Source organism: Helianthus annuus, chromosome 17 (assembly GCF_002127325.2).
Source record: "Helianthus annuus cultivar XRQ/B chromosome 17, HanXRQr2.0-SUNRISE, whole genome shotgun sequence".
Classification (NCBI taxonomy): domain Eukaryota; kingdom Viridiplantae; phylum Streptophyta; class Magnoliopsida; order Asterales; family Asteraceae; genus Helianthus; species Helianthus annuus.
The window spans coordinates 51750147-51770230 of record NC_035449.2 but is presented as its reverse complement, the minus strand read 5'-3'; the positions used below and the strand labels follow the sequence as shown (position 1 = coordinate 51770230).

Below are 20084 nucleotides of genomic sequence, written 5' to 3'. Positions count from 1 at the left end.
AGTAAGTATTAGTTATTGGATATTGAATGTAAATATATCCCTAATTCTTTTATTTTACAAAACAGTATACAGACTAAATATCAATTCCAAATTAAATTTGGAATGGGATGTCATGTCTCTAATAGGTACCCATTTGTTAGAGATTAAAGATTAGACATTAACATAATCACTAATTGTTAAGTTAACTATGACGTGTGGGAGACTAAAAATAAGTCTTTATCCATTTCCAATACATGTTCCCTGATATTATGAACTAATATTCAGTCCGTAATATGTTTCCTCTATATCCAAGATAGGAAATTAGTCTCAATACATTTGCACCATTTTTCATTATAGGGGGACATATTTGAGACTGAAATTCAATAGCTAGTATACTTACCTGCAAAAAACATTGTTACACGATCATGTCTGTGACTAAAATTTTTGTCTCAAATAATGTGTCAAATATTAGCGACTGATTATCAGTGACTAAAATGTATCACATAATAATCAATTGTCAAATATTATTAGTAACTAATAAAGCAATTCTGGATAAGGCCTCTTACAAGACCTTTAAGACTGATTTTCAGTCTCCAATACTTTGCTTTACATGATAGAATTTGCACCAAATAATTGGTGAATAAAAATCAGTCCTTGACCCTTTCTTATACACAAGGCGTTCAAAACTGAATATGAGTCCCTAATGCATACGTTTTGAGATTATTAAAGACTATTTTTCAGTATCTAATTTGTTCCTTATTTATTAGAGACTGAATATCAGTCACCAATACAATGACACCATTTTTCATTGTTGAGGGGACGTATTTGGAACTGAAATTCAGTAACCAACAAGTCTCCTTCCAAACACCTTTATTCGGCAATCATATTTGTAACTGATATTTAGTCTCCGATAAGGTGTCACAATATTAGCGACTGATTATCAGTACCAAATAAAAGTCACATAAAAATCAGTCCCTAATAACATCAGTGACTGACTAATCAGTCCCTAATACTATATATTCGATATTGATTCATCAGTCCTTGATAATCTAGTCCCTAATGATCACTTTTTTTGTAGTGTTCGTATCTATCGTCGGCACTTACATCTTGTACGTCGATTCGAACCGACGGAGGAACGCCGTCGACTTCGGTAGTGACTTGAATGGTCTCCAACGCCACTAGCGGTATCAACACTAAGTGCATCAACATATGGTATAGTATAGTATAGTGTACTATAATGTAGTATATGTGTAGTATAGTATAATAAACATATACCAGACCTATACTACATGATAAATTTTTAAAAATGTTTTTTTGTTTTGAAAATAAAGAACTCTTTGATTAAACTTTGTTAAAACTATAATTAAATGTGTAAAAAATTGTACAAAAAAACCCAATGCAATGCAATTCGTATTATAACTAGATGTAAGACCCCGCCGCGTTGCGGCCAGGGCTTACAAATTCAGTTGGCATGGGTTAGTTAATAATTAAGGGCTGTCACCCCCACGTTGCGGCGGGGGCACAAAACAATGTGTCGTTCATTACGCGTAATGTTCATTACGACATCAATCGTTTATTACAACACTGGTTCGGTAGCGTTACCAGACATAACTGCATTATTATTTTTTCTTTATAAAAATGTAACTATTTTTGGTGAAACGTGTGCAGGTTTGTCGAATGCTAGATAAAGATGTCTCTTTTCATCATTTATAACACTTTCCGGCTTTCCGCAGCCTCTCAACACCAACAAAACCAATAAAAGGAAAAAAAACCCAAAACTCTCTTCACAGAAAATCAGCAGCCTTTAATCATCAAGTTTTCTAAAAGATTCAAGCTTTAGCTAAACCCATATCAATCAACAAATGTTATACACAAAAAAAATTGACATCTAGCAATATTACCAAAAATCAAGTCCCGACTTCCCTAAACTCAAAATTCTATACCCCCAAAATCTTTTAGCTGCCTTTGTTAGCGGAGTTGTAAAGAATGTGTTCTCCATTGGTGATGGTATTACTCGAACATTCTGAAAAGAAACAAAGAATCAGGAAATTTTCAATCGAGATAGTATGAAAATGATGCATTATTTATAAAAAAGATAAAATAAAGGAAAAAAACTATATGGATCAAAACAACTTAACTCAATTATGTTGACTTCTACCATAATGACCAGCTTGAACCGGAACCTGTTTGACCCGTTACCAACCCCGTCTGACCCGTAAATTTTGTTATCTTGACACTTTTGACTCTCACAGAGCGTATGAGCCTTCTGTTCTGTGCAGAGTGCAGTGTCTAATCTAAATATAAAGTGTCGTGTCTTATCTATATATAAATGTAGTATAAATATGTGTGTTCAAATTTCAAAAATCAAAAGCAATGTAATGCCTTTTTTTAACACTATTAGAGTACACAGTTTCTATCTTGGCGAGTTGACATACCAGCTTATCACTTTTTTGCACAATTAAGAGTCTTCATCGATTTTGAGTTGAGTTTCTATCACGTTGAGATCAAAAGAAAACCAATTAAAAACCAGAAGACAAAAGCAAACATCAATAAAAAAAATCATAATCAATAGCATTCGATATTAACGACGTAAAACATACCTCTGATTGGGGTAATATTGTCTCGCCACGTTTCTCAACATTGACCTTGTCTTGGAAGTAATCGTAGTGTGGCAAGTATTTTTGACCATTTTCTATAAAACTACTATTTCCTTAATTATTCGCACATGAAACTCAATGTCTATTTCACGGTTCGATTTGCAAAAATGATCAATTTGTATATCAAGCATTGATCCAGTGGACTAAATTTGTTAAAAAAAAAAAGCGACAGAGTTTATACAAAGCCCTTGTTCGCAATATTACCAAACTACTTGGTGCCATGAGAAAAGGACATCATCATAAGCATTTTTGAGTTTTAATTCGTGTTGGTTCAACCCATTTAACACCCTTGTATACACTTATGTACACATATGGTGTAGATTGTAGAATATGGTCAAGTACCTCGAATAGAGAACTTGGGTAAGATCGGGCCTTGATTCTTCAAAAAAGAAACTGCATATATATGCCTCCCATTGCATAGCTAATTTGTGCCTACAATAAACCAAATTGAAAAAATATAAACAAAATATCTAAACTTGCTAATTTGCCATCTGGCCTCCCCGATTGTTGACGCTGTAAACACTTTCTTCGTTGATTCCATTTCCAAGTGTTCCAACTTCCTCTTCTCAATATCCACATATTTTCATGGAATTTAGAATAACAAACTGCACTTTCAACCATTTTGTTGATGTAAGTTTGACTATTCATTTGTTCATCCATATAATGAAATAAAAAAAACCCATAATATACTTAAAAAAGATATAGAATCACGCATGAATAAAGCACTCTGTAACATAGAAACAAAGATACCAGAATACAATGGAATCAATCAAGATCTACATAAACCAATTAGCAAATATGACACGATTTGAAAATTTATGTAACTGATCTTACCAGGAACGAAACTAATTTGTGAATAAATCTTTTTAATACATGCTAGAACTCACTGATTCATAGTTGTTGATTTTACCTGATCTACTTAGAGACCGTTCCCCTAAACTCAACTTTAGGGTTCTTACAAAAGTTGATCCAAATGCGGCTTCTTCACTTTACTCAGATTACTTAGAAATCTCTCATCTAAGCTTAACTCTTGGTTTGATGAGGGATGGAACTTTGTATTATACACGGTGACCTGAAAATCCACAAAACACATTCACTGCATCCAAACACCGAATTCGGAGCCAAAACAAAACCCGATTCACACACACTCTTATTAGTATAGACAGTTGAAAATCTATAACTTTTTATCAAACTCTTTTTTTTCCGGCGTAAGGTATTACAAAGACTACTGGGCTAATAACTAATTCATCCATATTTGTCCCAACATATTATTTAACAGAAAGATAAAATATCATTGAGTGTTTTTACTGTATCATGTAGGGGAAACAACTGCAAAGATACAAGCCTTCAATTGAAGGAGAATACTTACCAATTACCATGGTGGATGAAGATCTAGCGATGGATTCATTCCAAATTGTGTTGTAGGGTTTGTGATTTTTCAAATCTTTGGTCACACTATGCAACTACCCACATCAATAATACCAGGGAAAACAAAAAAAAAAACAAAACGATAACTCTGAAAGTTGCTTACACCTGGCTACCGATGATTACAATGATGATGATACGACGGATCAGACGACGACCGACAGCGGAAGATTGGTGGTCACGACAATCTACTAAACCCTAGGTCGCCGGATAAATTCCCAGCCCTAAGCCGCCGCCTAAGGACCACCGTGACGCCACATATACGCCGCCCATCTCTCCTTTGTCTCTCCCTTCACTCTCGCCCGAAATATGTTTGGAGTTGGGATCAGGTGGAGGAGTGTGTGGGTGTGGATGAAAGAGATGAGACAGAAGCTGGTATACTAGTAAAGGAAGAACAGAGGTAACGTGACAATGGGTACAACAAATTATGCAAAGAATACAACCCTTACTGCATACAAATGTTACAAAATAATATTATATAATATATAAATACGTTTATAGTATAGTATAGTATAATAAACTATAGTATAAGTGTAGTATATAATACGGTTATAACATAAATAGTATAGTATAATAATCATATACCAAACATATACTACATGATCAATTTTTAAAAATGTTTTTTGTTTAAAAAATAAAAGAATTCTTTTATTAAACTTTGTTATAACTATAACTAAATGTATAAAAAAATTGTAAAAAAAAAAACACTGCAATACGACCCGTATAGATCCAGCCAGCCGCCAGACAAGGACTGACACATGCAGATTTGACTTTTTACTTTTTTTTTGGTAAACATTTGACTTTTTACTTTTGAACCTATACGATCCATATAGGCCTATACGACTCGTATTGAAAAAATAAAGTATGCGAATAGATTGGGTGGTGTACCAATAGAATTCCCCTTATTAAACCTTTGTAAAACATGGATGTTTTAGTGATATAAAATTTTTATTACTAAATATATAATATTACATTTATATAGGGTAAAGATAGTGTAAAAAGGGCCTAAAGTGTGAGAAGTGTAAGAAGTGTATTATAACACTATATATAATACTATATAACACCATATAAACACCGTATAACAACATGTAACACCATATAATACCATATAACACTATGTAACACTATATATCATTATATAACAAATATAACACTATAGGTTGTCTGATAGCATGTCTATGATAGATGTATAGTGTTATATTTGTTATATAATGATATATAGTGTAACATAGTGTTATATGGTATTATATGTTGTTACATGTTGTTATACGGTGTTTATATGGTGTTATATAGTATTATATATAGTGTTATAATACACTTCTTACACTTCTCACACTTTGAGCACTTTTTACAGGATCCTCTACCCATTTATAATACCTATGATAAACGAGATTTTAATCTAGTATGATATGCCTTTAGATTTTAATCTAGTAGTTTCAGAAACGGTGAGCTTCTTTTTCAGACGTAGTCTAAAACAAGTGTGCATAGTTTATGTACGCCTTTAGCTTTTTTTTTTTGCTTTTAACATTCTCATCTTGTCTAATTCCATCTTCAATAATATTTAATCTTTCATTTGTAGAATTTTATTCTCTAAAAGAAACCTACCTTTAATTATTTTAAACTTCTACTCGCTTATTCAGTGTTGTCAGTTCTTCAAAATTTAACGTTTAAATTTGTAACATATATGGCAGCTAAAACGAATATGAATATATTCTATTATGACCACGTACTTGGAAAAAATTTGGGTTTATTTGATATATATAATAAATATGTTCTGATGTTATTTGGTTTTGGAGAAGGGATGATTATCAATTTTTAATAGTATGCTTATAAGATAACAGACTAATTAACTATAAACATATTCATACAGCGAATTCTCTAAATACAGTGTTTAAAAGATTTAAAACTATAAACAAATTAAATATATGTACGTCAATAGAGATATATGTCATTTAGTAAAAGGTGACTGAAAAACTAACGGTCAACATGAGTGAAATAAGACATTCTAACGTGTAGGCCAACTTACTTTGATTGTTTAAGAGCATTCAAATCCAACCCCAAATTATATGAGGGGGTTTTTATTTTATTATGGTGGTGTTTGTTTTTTGGCCAGAAGTAATTCTGGCCACTTATGTTTGTGCCGCACAGACGTGCGCAGATGTTTGAACTCTGCAGCTTGTTTGTTTTTTAGAAAATCTGCAGACCAAAAACGTCTGCCTCACCTCTTCCCAACGCAGACATGACCTTAAGTCTGCGGACCTCTTCTCACCTCTTCTCCTGCCCACAGACCTGCATCACCTCCACCACCACACATCTCCGCCACCACCTCCACCACCACGTCTCCGCCACCATCTCCGCCACCACCTCCACCACCACGTCTCCGCCACCACCTCCACCACCACCGCCACTACATGCACCCCCACAAAACAAACACCACCCAAAACCCCCAAATCGAAACCACCACGTCTCCGCCACCACCTCCAACATCTCCGCCACCACATCTCCGCCACCACCTCCACCTTCTTCCCTGCCACCGCCGCCGGTGCGGCTCTTAAAACCCCCAAATCGAAACCCAAATCGAACCCAGAGAGAGAGAGAGAGAGTGAGAGAGATACCGTAGAGAGAGGGAGAGATTGAAGACCGGTGGTGGTGGTTGAACGACGAAAACCCCTAAATCGAACCCAGATCGGAGATCGGTGGTGGTGGTTGAACCCAGAAAAACCCCAAATCGAACCAAACAAGCTGGTGAGATGGCGGAGATCGGTGGTGGTGGTTAAACCCAGATCGGAGATGATGGCGGTGGTGTGAAGGCGGAGGTGGTGCGGTGGTGGTGGTGCGGCGGTGGTGGTCTGCAGATTGTAAAGAGAGAGTAGAGAGAGAGTAGAGAGAGATCAGTGTGTAACTGTGTGTTGTGTGTGTGTGTTATAAACCTTAGAAGAGGTTTTATATATAAAAAAAACCCTTCTCCTTGCAGACTGCAGACATTTGGTCCACCTCTTCTCCTACAGATGCCTGCAGATGTGATCCGCAGACTGCAGACCTTTTCCCGTAGAAAAAACAAACAACACCTAAAAGTGTTTGTAGGTGATTGTGACTAGAGTAGAGAAAAAATGTTACTGTTCACGTGTAAATTTGAGAAGACAATGTTCATCCTTTATAATTTTTTAATATATTTTGAAAGTGATTATGAATGAAAGAAAATCTAATGATAAAGTTATTAAAAAGTACAATTTAATTAAAAAAAGAGAGAAAATATATTAATTTTAATGTAAAATAGGATAAAAAATAGGATTAGATGTGAATACTCTAAATGTTGGTCACTATGATTAATAACTATTCACTTTTTTTTTTTTTTTTTTGCTGAAGGCCAATAATCCTAAATATTTCAAATTTCTTTCCTTTTTCATTTAAGGTCATGCGTAATAGGGGATTATAGGGGCGTGAAAAATGTATGATAACGCCTCCAACATTTTCTCATTGGGCATTATAGAGCATGAAAAGGGAGGAGACCATTTCTAGTATAATGTCAAATAAAGAGAAAAAAAATAGAAAGTAATAATTGAAAGGGTATTAAAGGGCGTTAACTATTAAACGTTTTTAAAATGAAAGTTATAACTATATTGTGATGGAAAATGCCCATTAGAATGCATTAACCATATGGTCTAAAAGACATGTCTCTATCAACTAAGCTAGCTAGTCCACATTATGAATTATTCAATAGTTATAAATCCATAGAGACGAAGAATATAAATGCATTCAATAGTTATAAATCCATAGAGACAGAGATCAGAATATAAAATGCATGAATCATATACATGAGTTTATATTTGTATGTATAACGTATTAATATGGCAATCTGGTTTTTGTATCCAGATATCTTAAGTTTCCAACATTTCATGTCATCCTAAATAATAATAATAACGACGACGACGAGGACGAGTACGAGGACGATGACAGTAGAAAAAGCTTCTATTTTTACATCTAGGTATTGGTGAAGGAAAATATCCAAGTTTCCAAAATTATGAATATATTAAAGTGTTTATCATGGTCTAGTACTATAGTTTTATAGAATTTATCATAAAAGTACGTAGTGCCATTTATATACTCTTAAATTGTAAGATAAAGTAGCATTTAGGTCCATTTAAAAAAAGTAGTATTTACGTGTAATAAACTTGTTGAAAGAAAACTTGTTTACACTCATAACCTATTGATCTGATGGTATAGTATCTCATATTATAAATATAAGGTTGTGGATTCAAATCTTTGTAACTACAAAGTAAACGTGGAAGTAATGTGTTTAAAGCTTGACCGTTAAAAAAACCTTGTTTACGTGTGATGATGGGGGTAGCCCAAATCTCAATAAAATAACTAATATATATAACATCTTAAAAGGTTAAATGGTTGAGAGGTTCAATACACGCAAACTCAGATGAATAGTAAAAAGGACAAGCACAGTGTCCGGTCACATCAACACTTAACGGGTGAACCATTTCTGCACAGACAGAGCATGTGCACAGAGAACACCCTTTTGTCCGCAGGTCCAAACCGTTCAACCCCTAAAAGGGTAAGCCCCTCACTGCAAGCCAGGTTCATTAGTTAAAGGTTTCTCCTTTGAGAAACCTCTTCCCCTATAAATTGCAGCCCATGCCAAACATAGGAAAGACTCCAGAATCAGCTGAAAACTATCTTAACTCTCTGATTCTCCTTCTCCCTCTCAAGAACAAGCTTCATGCTTGCTTCTCTTCTTCTTCTCCCATGAGAACTAGCTTTATGCTTCTCTTCTTCACACCAAATAATTCATCTTCTCCAACGATTACGTTCTAGGCTGGTTTTATATCAGTCTAGAATTCAAGAAGAACAATAATAACACTAATGAACCTCTCTCCACGTCTTGCAAACGTGGGGGGACCCCACGACCTGCGTTAGGCTAATCGAAACCCTTGAACCTTTTTACCCGGAGATATCGCTACAGGCCTTGGTCTATTATTTGTTGCATCAACAAGTTGGCGCCCACCGTGGGGCTACGCCGCTTAGTTTATCTTAATGACCAGTTGTGTAGCTCCATTTTCTCTTTACATCATGTCTGAAAGCGAGTCTCTCGGTCAGGTAAATCAGGTGCCTAACAACACCGATTTAACACCAAATTCGGGTCGGATCTCACCGGTCTTATCTACATCTCTTTCTACTCCCGGAAGTACTCCACCGGGATATGTTCCCGGAGTTCACTTCTTTTCAAACACAAACCCATCTCGGTCAGGGGTTGCACCTACTCAAATCGATGTAATGCATACACCGGAACGCATAGATCTAACACCCGAGTGACTAGCTAGAAATTTCTTACAACTGGGATTTCTTCTCAACTAGCATGTGAGCTTAGAAAGGGAAAAAAGAGTGAGAATAAAACTAAATTATGAGGAGTCTGAACCCTCATTATCACATGGCCCTCCATCTCTTCCTTTTAGCAGCTCACGTTTAGCCACATCTTACCTTGAAGCTGGTCCTAGTGTGACAGACCAACCACTCAAGCCCTTTAGCTTTTGGGGAGGCCAAGTCCAACCGTTTTTCCCTTATTTACCTCCCAACCCGTTACAACTGGTGCACCTATGGGGCATAAAATCACTCTTGATCAATTATGGCACTCACCAGCTTCAAGTGTTCCCCCTCCCATTGCTACTTCGTGAAAACAAGCCATGGTCACCCCGCCTTTTGCTCGGGGTGCGGTCATGAGCACATCTGTGGGAATGCCTTATACAGTAAGCCTTTAAGGCTTTAACCTTATGACATAGATAATAGCATCTTTTATTAGTACCATCAGAAAGCCTTTAAGGATTTAACCTTATGCGCTAGCTGATGACACAAATGATGGCACAATTTCCTTTGCAGCACGTGAAAGTTGGTTGATGACACAGAAAGCCTTCAAGGCTTTAACCTTAATCTCATCAACCAAGTGCCAACCACTCACCAGGGTACCTCAAGCGGTAACCCAGCTTCAAGGGTAGTAAAATACCTCTCAAAACCTTACAAGCCCAACATCTTGTCTTGCTTCTCCCAAACAAATTGTTGACTACGAGTTTCAAACCCAGATAAAGATACTATTACGGTGCTGAAAACCACCTCGAAATCTTCGTCGGGGCAACAAGAATTGAAAAATGGCCCAACCCCGGATGTTGTCTCATGTTCATACGAACCCTTGAAGGGTCTCCACGCATATGGTTTAATGACCTTCCTGAACAAAGCATTCAGACCTTTGACGATTTTAGCAAAGGTTTCCCATAACAACATGACGATGAAAGTCTCAGAGACTTCACCGAAAGGTACCAGAAGGAAGGTTTAACTTACGCCAATGAAAAGATTAGGGTTACAGGGTTCATGAATGCTATAAATTTCAAATGTCTCACAAGAGACTTTAATAAATGCCTGTCCAAAACCCTTGAAGAAACACTCAAAAGGGCTAAGGCCCACATTCGAGGAGAATAAGTTGTAGACATCAAAGAACAAAAAAAAATAAAAAAAAAAATATAAACTCTTAACCGGAGCTTCCAATATGGCTCTTATGACAAACGGTTCAAAGGATCGGATTCCAGAAGGCCTGAAGGCCGGAACCCCCCAAGCCGAGAAAAAACCATAAACATTACAGCCTTAACCAGTACTCCGCAAGAGATCTTGGCAACCAAATAGGTAAAACACAGCTTCCACCCTCCTCAACCTTTGCCAAAAAACAAAAGATCGAAAAAATCAAGCCAATATAGTGAGTTTCACGAATAGAAAGGTCACCATACTAATGATTTCTTCCAAACCAAAAATAGGATCGAAGAAGCCGTCAAGTCCGAACTGGCTCACTTGGTTAAAGGGGTCAAGGACAAGATGGTTTAAAAATAATAATAATAATAATAATAATAATAATAATAATAATAATAATAATAATAATAATAATAGTGAACATGGTCGACCTTGAAAACAAAGCTTCCCACAAACGCCATCATTTCGAGGCATAGGAACATCAACATAAGGAGAGTTACTTTCAAACCCTCTGGTGATGGAATCCAACATAGGAACCATCAAGACATAAAAGGCTTACATTGACACCGGTGCAACCACCATAATCATGCTTGAGAAATGCTTTAACCCTCTCAGCGATGATGAACGTTCAAAGTTTCAACAGTCTGAATCCTCCACCGAAGGTATCGCAGACATACCTATCAAGCCTGTAGGCCAAATAACCCAAAATGTTTGTTCAACGAGAGAACAAAGGGACGAACCGAACAACTCACTTTTGCGGTGATCAATATCCCTTCCAACTATGATATCATCACAGGAAGGCCAGGTCAAAGTGTGTTCGGAATGGCAGTTTCAGTTGGTCAAGGCACTGTGATGTTTCCCACTGAAAAAGGGATAGCAACCCTTCAACCTACCCAAGAATCTTTTGTGGTTGAAGGGGAAAGCTCAAGAAAAGATGAAGACGATGAACAAGGGTTGGACATAAACCCAAAATATCCTCAACAGGAGATAAGGGTAAACACTAACCTTTCCAAAGAAACCATCTCATACCTTAAAAAGCTGCTCTTACACTATGTCTTTGCTTGGTGCCCGGAAGATATGACCGGCATCCCTCGTAGCATTGTTGAAACATGAAGTTATGGATCCCACCTGATGTTAAGCCCATTATACAAAAGAAATGGAGTCAAGCCCCTAACAGAAGCCTTGTATAACGCCAAGAGATGGAAAAGCTTGTTCTAGCCGGAATCCTTCGAGAGGTCAAGTATCAATCATGGGTAGCCAATCCGGTAATGATTCAAAAACCTGACAAGTCTGGGAGAATGTGTATCGATTTTAAAGACTTGAACAAAGCACGCCCAAAGGATTGCTGCCCGCTACCCGAGATAGACCTCAAGGATAACTCGCTCACAGGCTTCCCATTCAAGTGTTTTCTTGACGCCTAAAAGGGTTACCATCAGATCCTAATAATGAAAAAAAAAAAGATGAAGAAAAAACCACATTTCACACTGATGAAGGTATATCTTGCTAAAATATCTTTTGGTTTAATAAATGCATGTGCCACTTATCAACGTCTGGTTGACAAAGCGTTTGCCAGATAAATCGGCAAAAACATTAAAGCTTATTTTGACGATTTGGTGATCAAGAGCATACCAAATGCTCGATAACATACAAGAAACCTTCCAAAACTCGAGAAAGATCAACGTGAGGCTTAATCCAATCAAGTGCTCGTTTGTAGGGCACATCATTGGGAAACAAAGAATAAAAGCTAACCCTCAAGGGATATGCTAACAAGAAAGGCTTTCGATGGAAAGCTTACAGCTTTGAAGCGTTTTACCTCAAAAGGAAGCTTTCAACTAAATGAAGCAACATTTGGCTTCACTCCCAACCATTTCAGCTCCGGAAACAGGAGGAACGATCTATGTCCACCTTTCGATTGCTGAAAAAACCATAAGTACGACTCTAATCATTGAACGAAATAAAGTTCAGATACCCATTGACTTTTTCAAAACTTCAAAATTAGCAGAAATGAAATATTCTTCTTCGAAAAAACTTACTCTAGCCCTAGTCCAAACGGCTAGAAGGCTTCGAAGGTACTTTCAGTCATACCCGATACAAGTGGTCACTGACTAACCTATTAAGAATGTGCTTAAAAAATCACCTATGTCCCGAAAAAAGCTGTCAAAGCCCAAGTCTCAGCTGACTTCATCATAGAAGTCCCTAAAAAAGTCACAACGGAATTCAATACAACCTCCACTGAACCCTCTGACCCCCATACCTGGAAGCTCTTTACCGACGAAGCTTCAACCATTGAAGGGTCAGGAGCAGGGCTAGTTCTAATTGATCCTAATGAATTGGAATTCACGTATGCCCTTCGTCTTGAATTTCAGACTACAAACAACAAAGCTGAGTATAAAACATTGATTGCTGGGCTCAAGCTTGCAAAAATATGGGTGTCAAAAGGCTTCAAGTCTTCACAGACTCGTTGCTTGTTTCAAACCAAATAAGTGACAACTACACAGCCAAGAAATGGGGGTTCAAAAGCTTCAAGTCCTCACAGACTCTCTCAAGCTAAGACAATATCAGCTACATAGCAAAAGAACCCAACATGTATTAGTACCGAGAGAAATCAAAGGAATTGATGAACACATTTCAAACATTTTCCATCAAAAAAGTTCCAAGATCTCAAAACAAGAGAACTAATGCACTAAGCAAACTTGTATCTCCTACGTTTTGCCCACCTCACCAAGAAGGTACTAATTGAGGTGTTAAAAAACCTCATCCATCCAAAGACTTGAGGTTCAAGATGTGATCACTAAAAAAGGGCCAAATTGGAAGACTCCCATTGAAAGGTTCCTCAAAATGGTAAATTACCTAATGACCAGACTGAGGCTAAAAGGGTTCGTATCAAGTCAAGGCAATATGTGTTACACGGAGATATCCTTTACAAAAAGGATACCTTGAACCACTACTTCAATGCGTTGGCCCAGAACAAAGCCAATATCTGATCAAAGAGGTTCACGAAGGGATATGTGGAGCTCATTGTGGCCCAAAATCGGTAGTGTCAAAGTTGATGAACCTCGAACACTTTTGGCCTTCCATGCATCGAGATACCTTTGAACAACTGCGAAAGTATGAAGCTTGTCAGTTACATGCTCAGGTACCCAAAAGCCTCAAACATGACCCCGTTCCCATCTCCTCGGCTTGGCTATTTCACAAGTAGGGAATAAACATCGTTGGTCCATCCCCACTAGCCAAATGAGGAGTCAAGCTCTTATTGGTAGCCGTGAACTACTTCACCAAGTGGCCAAAAGTAAAACTATTGGCAAAAATCTCAGGGAAACAGGTCATTGATTTCGTTTACGAAAACATAATCTGTCGTTTTGGGCTCCAAGGGTACTAGTCACGGATAACGGGAAGTAGTTTGCCGAGAAGCCTTCTAGCTCCTGGTGTAAGGAGTTCAGAATAACCCAAGTATTCAGCTCGGTAGCTCACCCACAATCCAACGGCCAAGTTAATAGGATAAACAACAACATGGTTGAAAGGATTAAATCTCGATTGGAAAGATACGACAACAACGGGCTCGAACAGCTTCCCAATGTGCTATTGGAAATTCGAACAACCAAGAAAACGAGCCACAAGAAAACACCCTACAGTCTAGTGTTTGGATCAGAGGTTGTAATCCTAGCTGAAATTGGAGTAACAACACAAAGAACATTTAACATCGACCTCGAGCCAAATAAGAAAGAGACGATGTTGAACAACTTGAATAGGCTCGTGATTAAGCAGCCATACAAAAAGCAAGGTACAAGCAAAACATGGAATTTCATTACAATACACGGGTGAAGCATGAACACTTCAAGCCTGGGGACCTTGTGCTTCGAAATAATGAGGCCTGCAAGAAAGAAAGCCAAGGAAAGCTCGGCCCTAAGTAGGAAGGGCCATACACTATCCTTAAAGCCCACAAAGGGGGATCATACAAGCTGGCAGGTCCGCAAGGCAAAAAGCTTCCCCGCCATTGGAATGGCAAAAACCTTAAAAGGTTCCATGTTTAACCAAAACGTATTACAAATAGTTCCCAAAAGTTGTTCTATTCTCCTAGTAATCAAAATACTTTGAAATGAATGAACGACGAATCAAAATTTGTCTTTCTATCCTATAATCAGGTTGAGGACCTAGCAAGAAACTCCATGGCAAGGGCCATGTAAGGGGATGAGCTCCTAGGCCACATCGCTCAATAGGTTCAAGGGTTGAATGGACCTATATAAGGGGTGAGTTCCTAAATCAATACAACTCCATGAGACTCATAGAAATCTTGAAAAACATGTCTCATAGACGGGTTTGAACAGCCTACACCAAATGTTTCTTAAGCCCCAACATTGGCTTACGAACCAAAAAGACTCTAAGTGAATGTCATACATAGGATAGAGGTTGTATCTTCTTGTTAAAAATATCCTAAGGCTAAGTGACTGCAGCACTGAACCCTTTAAGGTATAAGTAACATAAGATGAACCGCCCAAAACAAAGACAACATACAAAACCAATAAAAACACAAGGGAGTAAACAGAACAACACAATAGACATAACAAGATAAGTTAAAGATAGCAAGGGCCATATTGGCCATCAAACATAAAACATTGTCCACAAGCCTGTCAGGCTTTAACCACTAAGGGACCTAAACGGTTCCCTTAAAATAAAAGGATGTTCAAACAAACAATCCATAACATTGTTCGACATGCTAAGAATACTACAAATCAAAGTTTCTTCTTCACTTGTCAGCATCAGAGACGGTAGACTTTGCTGCATCATCCTTATTCGAAACCCCATCATCTTGGGTGTTTTTAGCCATCCTCTTTTTCCTCCCTACGACACCCGTTGTCTCGGAGGCTTCAAGGCTTGAACCCTTTGAGCCCTCACCACCTTCAGAACACGTTTCCTCGCTATCTCCGGAGCAAGGACGTTTCTTCGATAGGGACTTCAACACTTCGTTACAAACAGCCTCATTAAGGCCCTTGGGTTTTAGCTCCTGCAAGACAGGCAAAGGTTTACCAAAACACTTGGAGACTTAACCCACATAAGGGTAAATAATATGCTCTACTTTCAAAACAGTTTCCTTGAAGGCTTCGAAGGCTTTGGGTTGAAAAAGAGAAGACTTTTCCTGAGGCTCCCCAGGCTCACAAAGCTTTGTAACCAGCAAACAAACCTTGGTGTCTCCCATGAGCAAGAAGCTCAGTGTACACATCACCCAAGACCTTTTTGAACTCCGATGAATGGAGAAGATACTTAACCACTTGCTGGAATCCATACTCAATGAGCCATTTATTATCACTAGTTGCCTGGGCAAGTGAAGCCTTTAACCCTTCTTTCTCCTCTAATAAGGCCTTTTTCTGAACCTCCAAGGCAGCCTTATCGATCCTGACTTAAACCCTATCAGCTTCTAAGCGTTTTTCCAATTCAACCACCTCGGTTTTGTGCTGGGAAGAAAGCTCATCAATACTCAACATCAGCTTTTCTCCCTCCCAGCATAACCCTCTGCCTCCTTCTTTAGAGTAGCTAGTGAAGCCTTCATCTCATCCCTCTTCTTCGAGAAGACATCATATTCTCGCATCCTCTTGCGAAATCGGGATACACCCTCTGGAAGCAAGGCAACAAGGTTAGAAGCACCCATTACCATTTTTCGAAATCATCAGGTCATCACCCATAGATGAGCAAGAACCTCGAACAACAGGAGAATCAAAGTGGGTAAGAACATCCTCACAAACGGATGAAGGCTTGAAGCTGTCACCAACTGTGACCTTCCAATCTGGCACATAAACCTCCCCTGGATTAACATTGGTGGAACCTTCACCATCCTTCCCGGAACCCTTCAAGCTCACAACCTTTTTACCCGCCAAACCACCAAGGGTCGTCCCTTGTCCTTTTTGATTTTCCCCAACCCCAACTTCTAAATCATCTGAAGCCTCTATGTCATTACTTAGGTCCACCGGCTCAGAAGCCGATGGTTGGTCAGTAGTCTTTATCAAACAACAGCTCGAACGACGAGTAGAGACTTTGGAAGCAACAACTTTGGTGAAACCCTTGACATTGAGAACGTTCACATAGTCTGAACCCTCAAACCTATGTTCAGTGCCCCTAACAACAACATCTTCGCCGGATGTAGCCTCGGCATCTCCAAACACAACATCAGATGTGTCATCGCTCTTGATAAAGTCTAAGGCAAACATAACTGCAACAAATAAAATATTACATAAGCAGAAAATACAAAATATCATACCTTGATCATCTCTCACGAGCACAGGGTCACGATCCGGCTTGTCCCACAACCTGCTAACATCCATCTGCACTAAAAGATGTTCGGGAAAGCGATAAAGCCTAGAAGGACACCTCCTAGTAAACTTCAACAACCATCTATCTTGTGTTTGAAAGGTTCAAGCTCATTCAAAACAGCATAAGGGTACCTCCAAACAAGCCTGAAAGGAACAATGGACTCAGAAATCCAGGAAAATCGGTCCTTCCAAGAACCAAGGGTAGTAACCATAGACGAAATTAAACACACATCAACCTGAGATGTTTCAAAGGTAAAACAATCGCATTTCTTGGCTAACTGGAAGAAACGGCGGAACAACAACAACGATGGGTCATACCTTATCGCTGGACACAAAACATCAAAGTGTAAAACCCTAGCAAGACCTTAAGGGTGTAACTGACCAAACGACACACGATAATACTCTAAAACATTCAGAATAAAGACCGAAAACGGATGACGCAAGTTGGAAAACTCAGCAATAAAGAGCAATCGAACCAACGGGACACTAACCGATCGATTTGCCAAAACCAAGAGCCACCGGATTAAACTTTAGGTCGATCCTCAACTACCTCTTGAGTGAGACAGTTGAAGCCTTTAAGCCTTCAAGCCTTGAAACCTTGAAGCCTACTATCATTCCGAAATTCAAATATCAAAACTCAAACGCCTTAAAGCCCTGAAGCCTTTAAGCAATAAAAAATAATGTGTAAAAGTCAGAAGCATTTGAGCTTACATCCCAAACACCTCTGACTTGGGGGGCTGATGACGGGGGTAGCCCAAATCTCAATAAAATGACTAATATACATAACAACTTAAAAGGTTAAAAGGTTGAGAGGTTCAATACGCGCAAACTCAGGTGAACAGTAAAAAGGACAAGCACAGTGACCGGTCACATCAACACTTAACGTGTGAACCATTTCTGCACAGACGGAGCATGTGCACAGAGAACACCCTTTTGTCCGCAGGTCCAAACCGTTCAACCCCTAAAAGGGTAAGCCCCTCACTGCAAGCCAGGTTCATTAGTTAAAGGTGTAGATCCCAAAATCAATCAGGATCACAGTAGTTGGTTGTTTAAACCCAAAACACCTATTGATTAAGTGTTTGAGCTATGAAAAGTTACGAATGATCAAAGATGAAGGTGAAGCTAATGGATTAATGAATACAACAAGTGTTGTATTGAATCCAAACAATAAGATAAATCAATAGAACACCTTGGATATCAGATTTGAGCACAAGATCAAAGATAGAATGTAACAACACCAATATTCATTCAAGAGCCAAAAGCTTGCCAAGGTTACAATGTGAAGGCTATTTATAGTGTTCCTGACTAGCCAGCAAATTTATAAATTTGCTGGAATCTTATCTACACTAGGTCATGATCCTTACTTCTAGAGAATTACAAAATAAGCCCTTTTACATTCAAAATAGCTACAAACTATGACTAAAACTAATCCAGCACAAGTATCAACGATCTCAAAAGTTCTAACAATATCCCCCCAAGATCGTTGCATACTTGTCTTTTCATTCTTCAGTGGTTGCCGCTAGATTCTCTGTAGCTGGCTTTTCAGGCTCTGTGGGATTTTCTTTGTTCGTTGTCGTTTCTGGTGGTGCCTTGGTCTCGATTGGTGCAGACTGAGTTTCTTGAGTAGTTGCAGCTTCACTAATTGGTTGATCCTCCATAGTGGCCTCATATGTGGATGAGGCCCGAGGCGGTGATGTTGTGGTGGGTTCAGTTGTTGAAGCAGAAGATCTTTCTTTCTTGCGTTCATGTTTCTTCTTCTTCCTTGCTTCCTTTTTCTTTTCTTCAGTTTCTTTCCTCTTCTCAATTTTGTCTACCATATCCAGCATTTCCCTTTTCAACTTCCAGGCTTGCTCTACCGCTCTCTGAAATAACGCTGCCTCCTCCAGATTTGCATTACCAGCTCCCACGTTTATACGGCTAGCGTTCAACACTGTTAGATCTGAGAGCCCAAACACAAAAACATCCATAGGATCCAGGATACGAATATCCACATTTTCGTTGGATCTTATCACAGCTTCACTAGTCCTGTTTTCATAAAACCATTTCTTAAAATCATTGAGAGCGACAGGAACTTCTTCAGGAAGCTTGATCCTCGTGACAACTTTGGCAGGGTTGATCACCCACGTCACTTTTCCTTTTCCGGTTACAGGATCAATGGTTGTTTTTGAAACTCTACGTCTTGGACGCTGCGGAGCATGATTAGGGAAACCCTTGTTGCCTTCTTTGGCAATTATCCGCTCAAAATCCCTCCCGACTCCTCTTTCTTCTGGGTTTAGAATGTCCAGACGACCAAGCTCACGCAGATCCCACCTGGGAAGTGTGAAAAGATCAAATCCGGTCTGGAAATACTGGATTACTCCACCACGTCTTTTCACCACAAACATTCCTCGAAGGTTGTCATACATCCAGCTGATGATCTTGTCAGAGTGCGATTTGGTTTCTTTAGAGAGAAGATGAAGAAGTTTTTAAAAAAAACAAACTAATGACGGTTTGAAGAAGATATTTATATTTGAATTTTGATAACCAGTGAAATCATAATTTCGCTGGCATCTTAATTCCGCCGCCAATGGTGGGATATCAAACAATTTTAAATTCGCTCGTTGATTTCAAACTTTCTCATAAAACGTGCCCAGATTTGTTTAACAAATTATTTTTTCATAATATTCACAATATTAATAAGATTTGGGCCATTTTGACTCCGAACTTCAAATTTCCAGCTCAGGGAGGTTCCATTTGATGCAAATTTCCTTGAAATATTCCATGCTCATCGAACTTACCTACAGAAGATCATATTGCCAACACTTGCCAAATTCTTTATATATTATTATTATTATTTACTAACCAGGGCACAAGAAAAACTGCCAGTATGTTTGTCCGCTTAAATCCATGCATCCTTCTTTCAACATGCCTACGGAGAGCGCTTTTATCATGTTTTTGGTAATATTGACAAGTCTTCGATGGCCCCCACACAAGAATTCTGGCTTTTCTCAGGCATTACGCATCTCAGTGGGTAACACGTCGCGGCATATAGCTTAATGGTCTTGAATCTTGCGTTGACAGATTGCCAAAGTCTGAGATTTCGGGTCTTTATATTGGTATTTCATTCGGAGGATATCATAGTTGTTCTTCTGCTGCATCCAGATACATGCTGACTAAGACGCTATGATATTCTTTTAATAATAAGTGCCTTAAAAAAAGTTAA

General features: G+C 38.5%; 1 long non-coding RNA gene across 1 annotated transcript; it reads right to left on the bottom strand.

Moving 5' to 3' along the window:
* Positions 1-1804: 1804 nt before the first annotated feature.
* LOC110925536 lies at positions 1805-4404 on the bottom strand. Its single transcript, XR_004887028.1, has 2 exons — positions 2580-4404; positions 1805-2469 (listed from the first exon to the last, which is right to left on the bottom strand). It is a non-coding gene; the product is annotated as an uncharacterized LOC110925536 (long non-coding RNA).
* Between the last annotated feature and the right edge of the window lie 15680 nt (positions 4405-20084).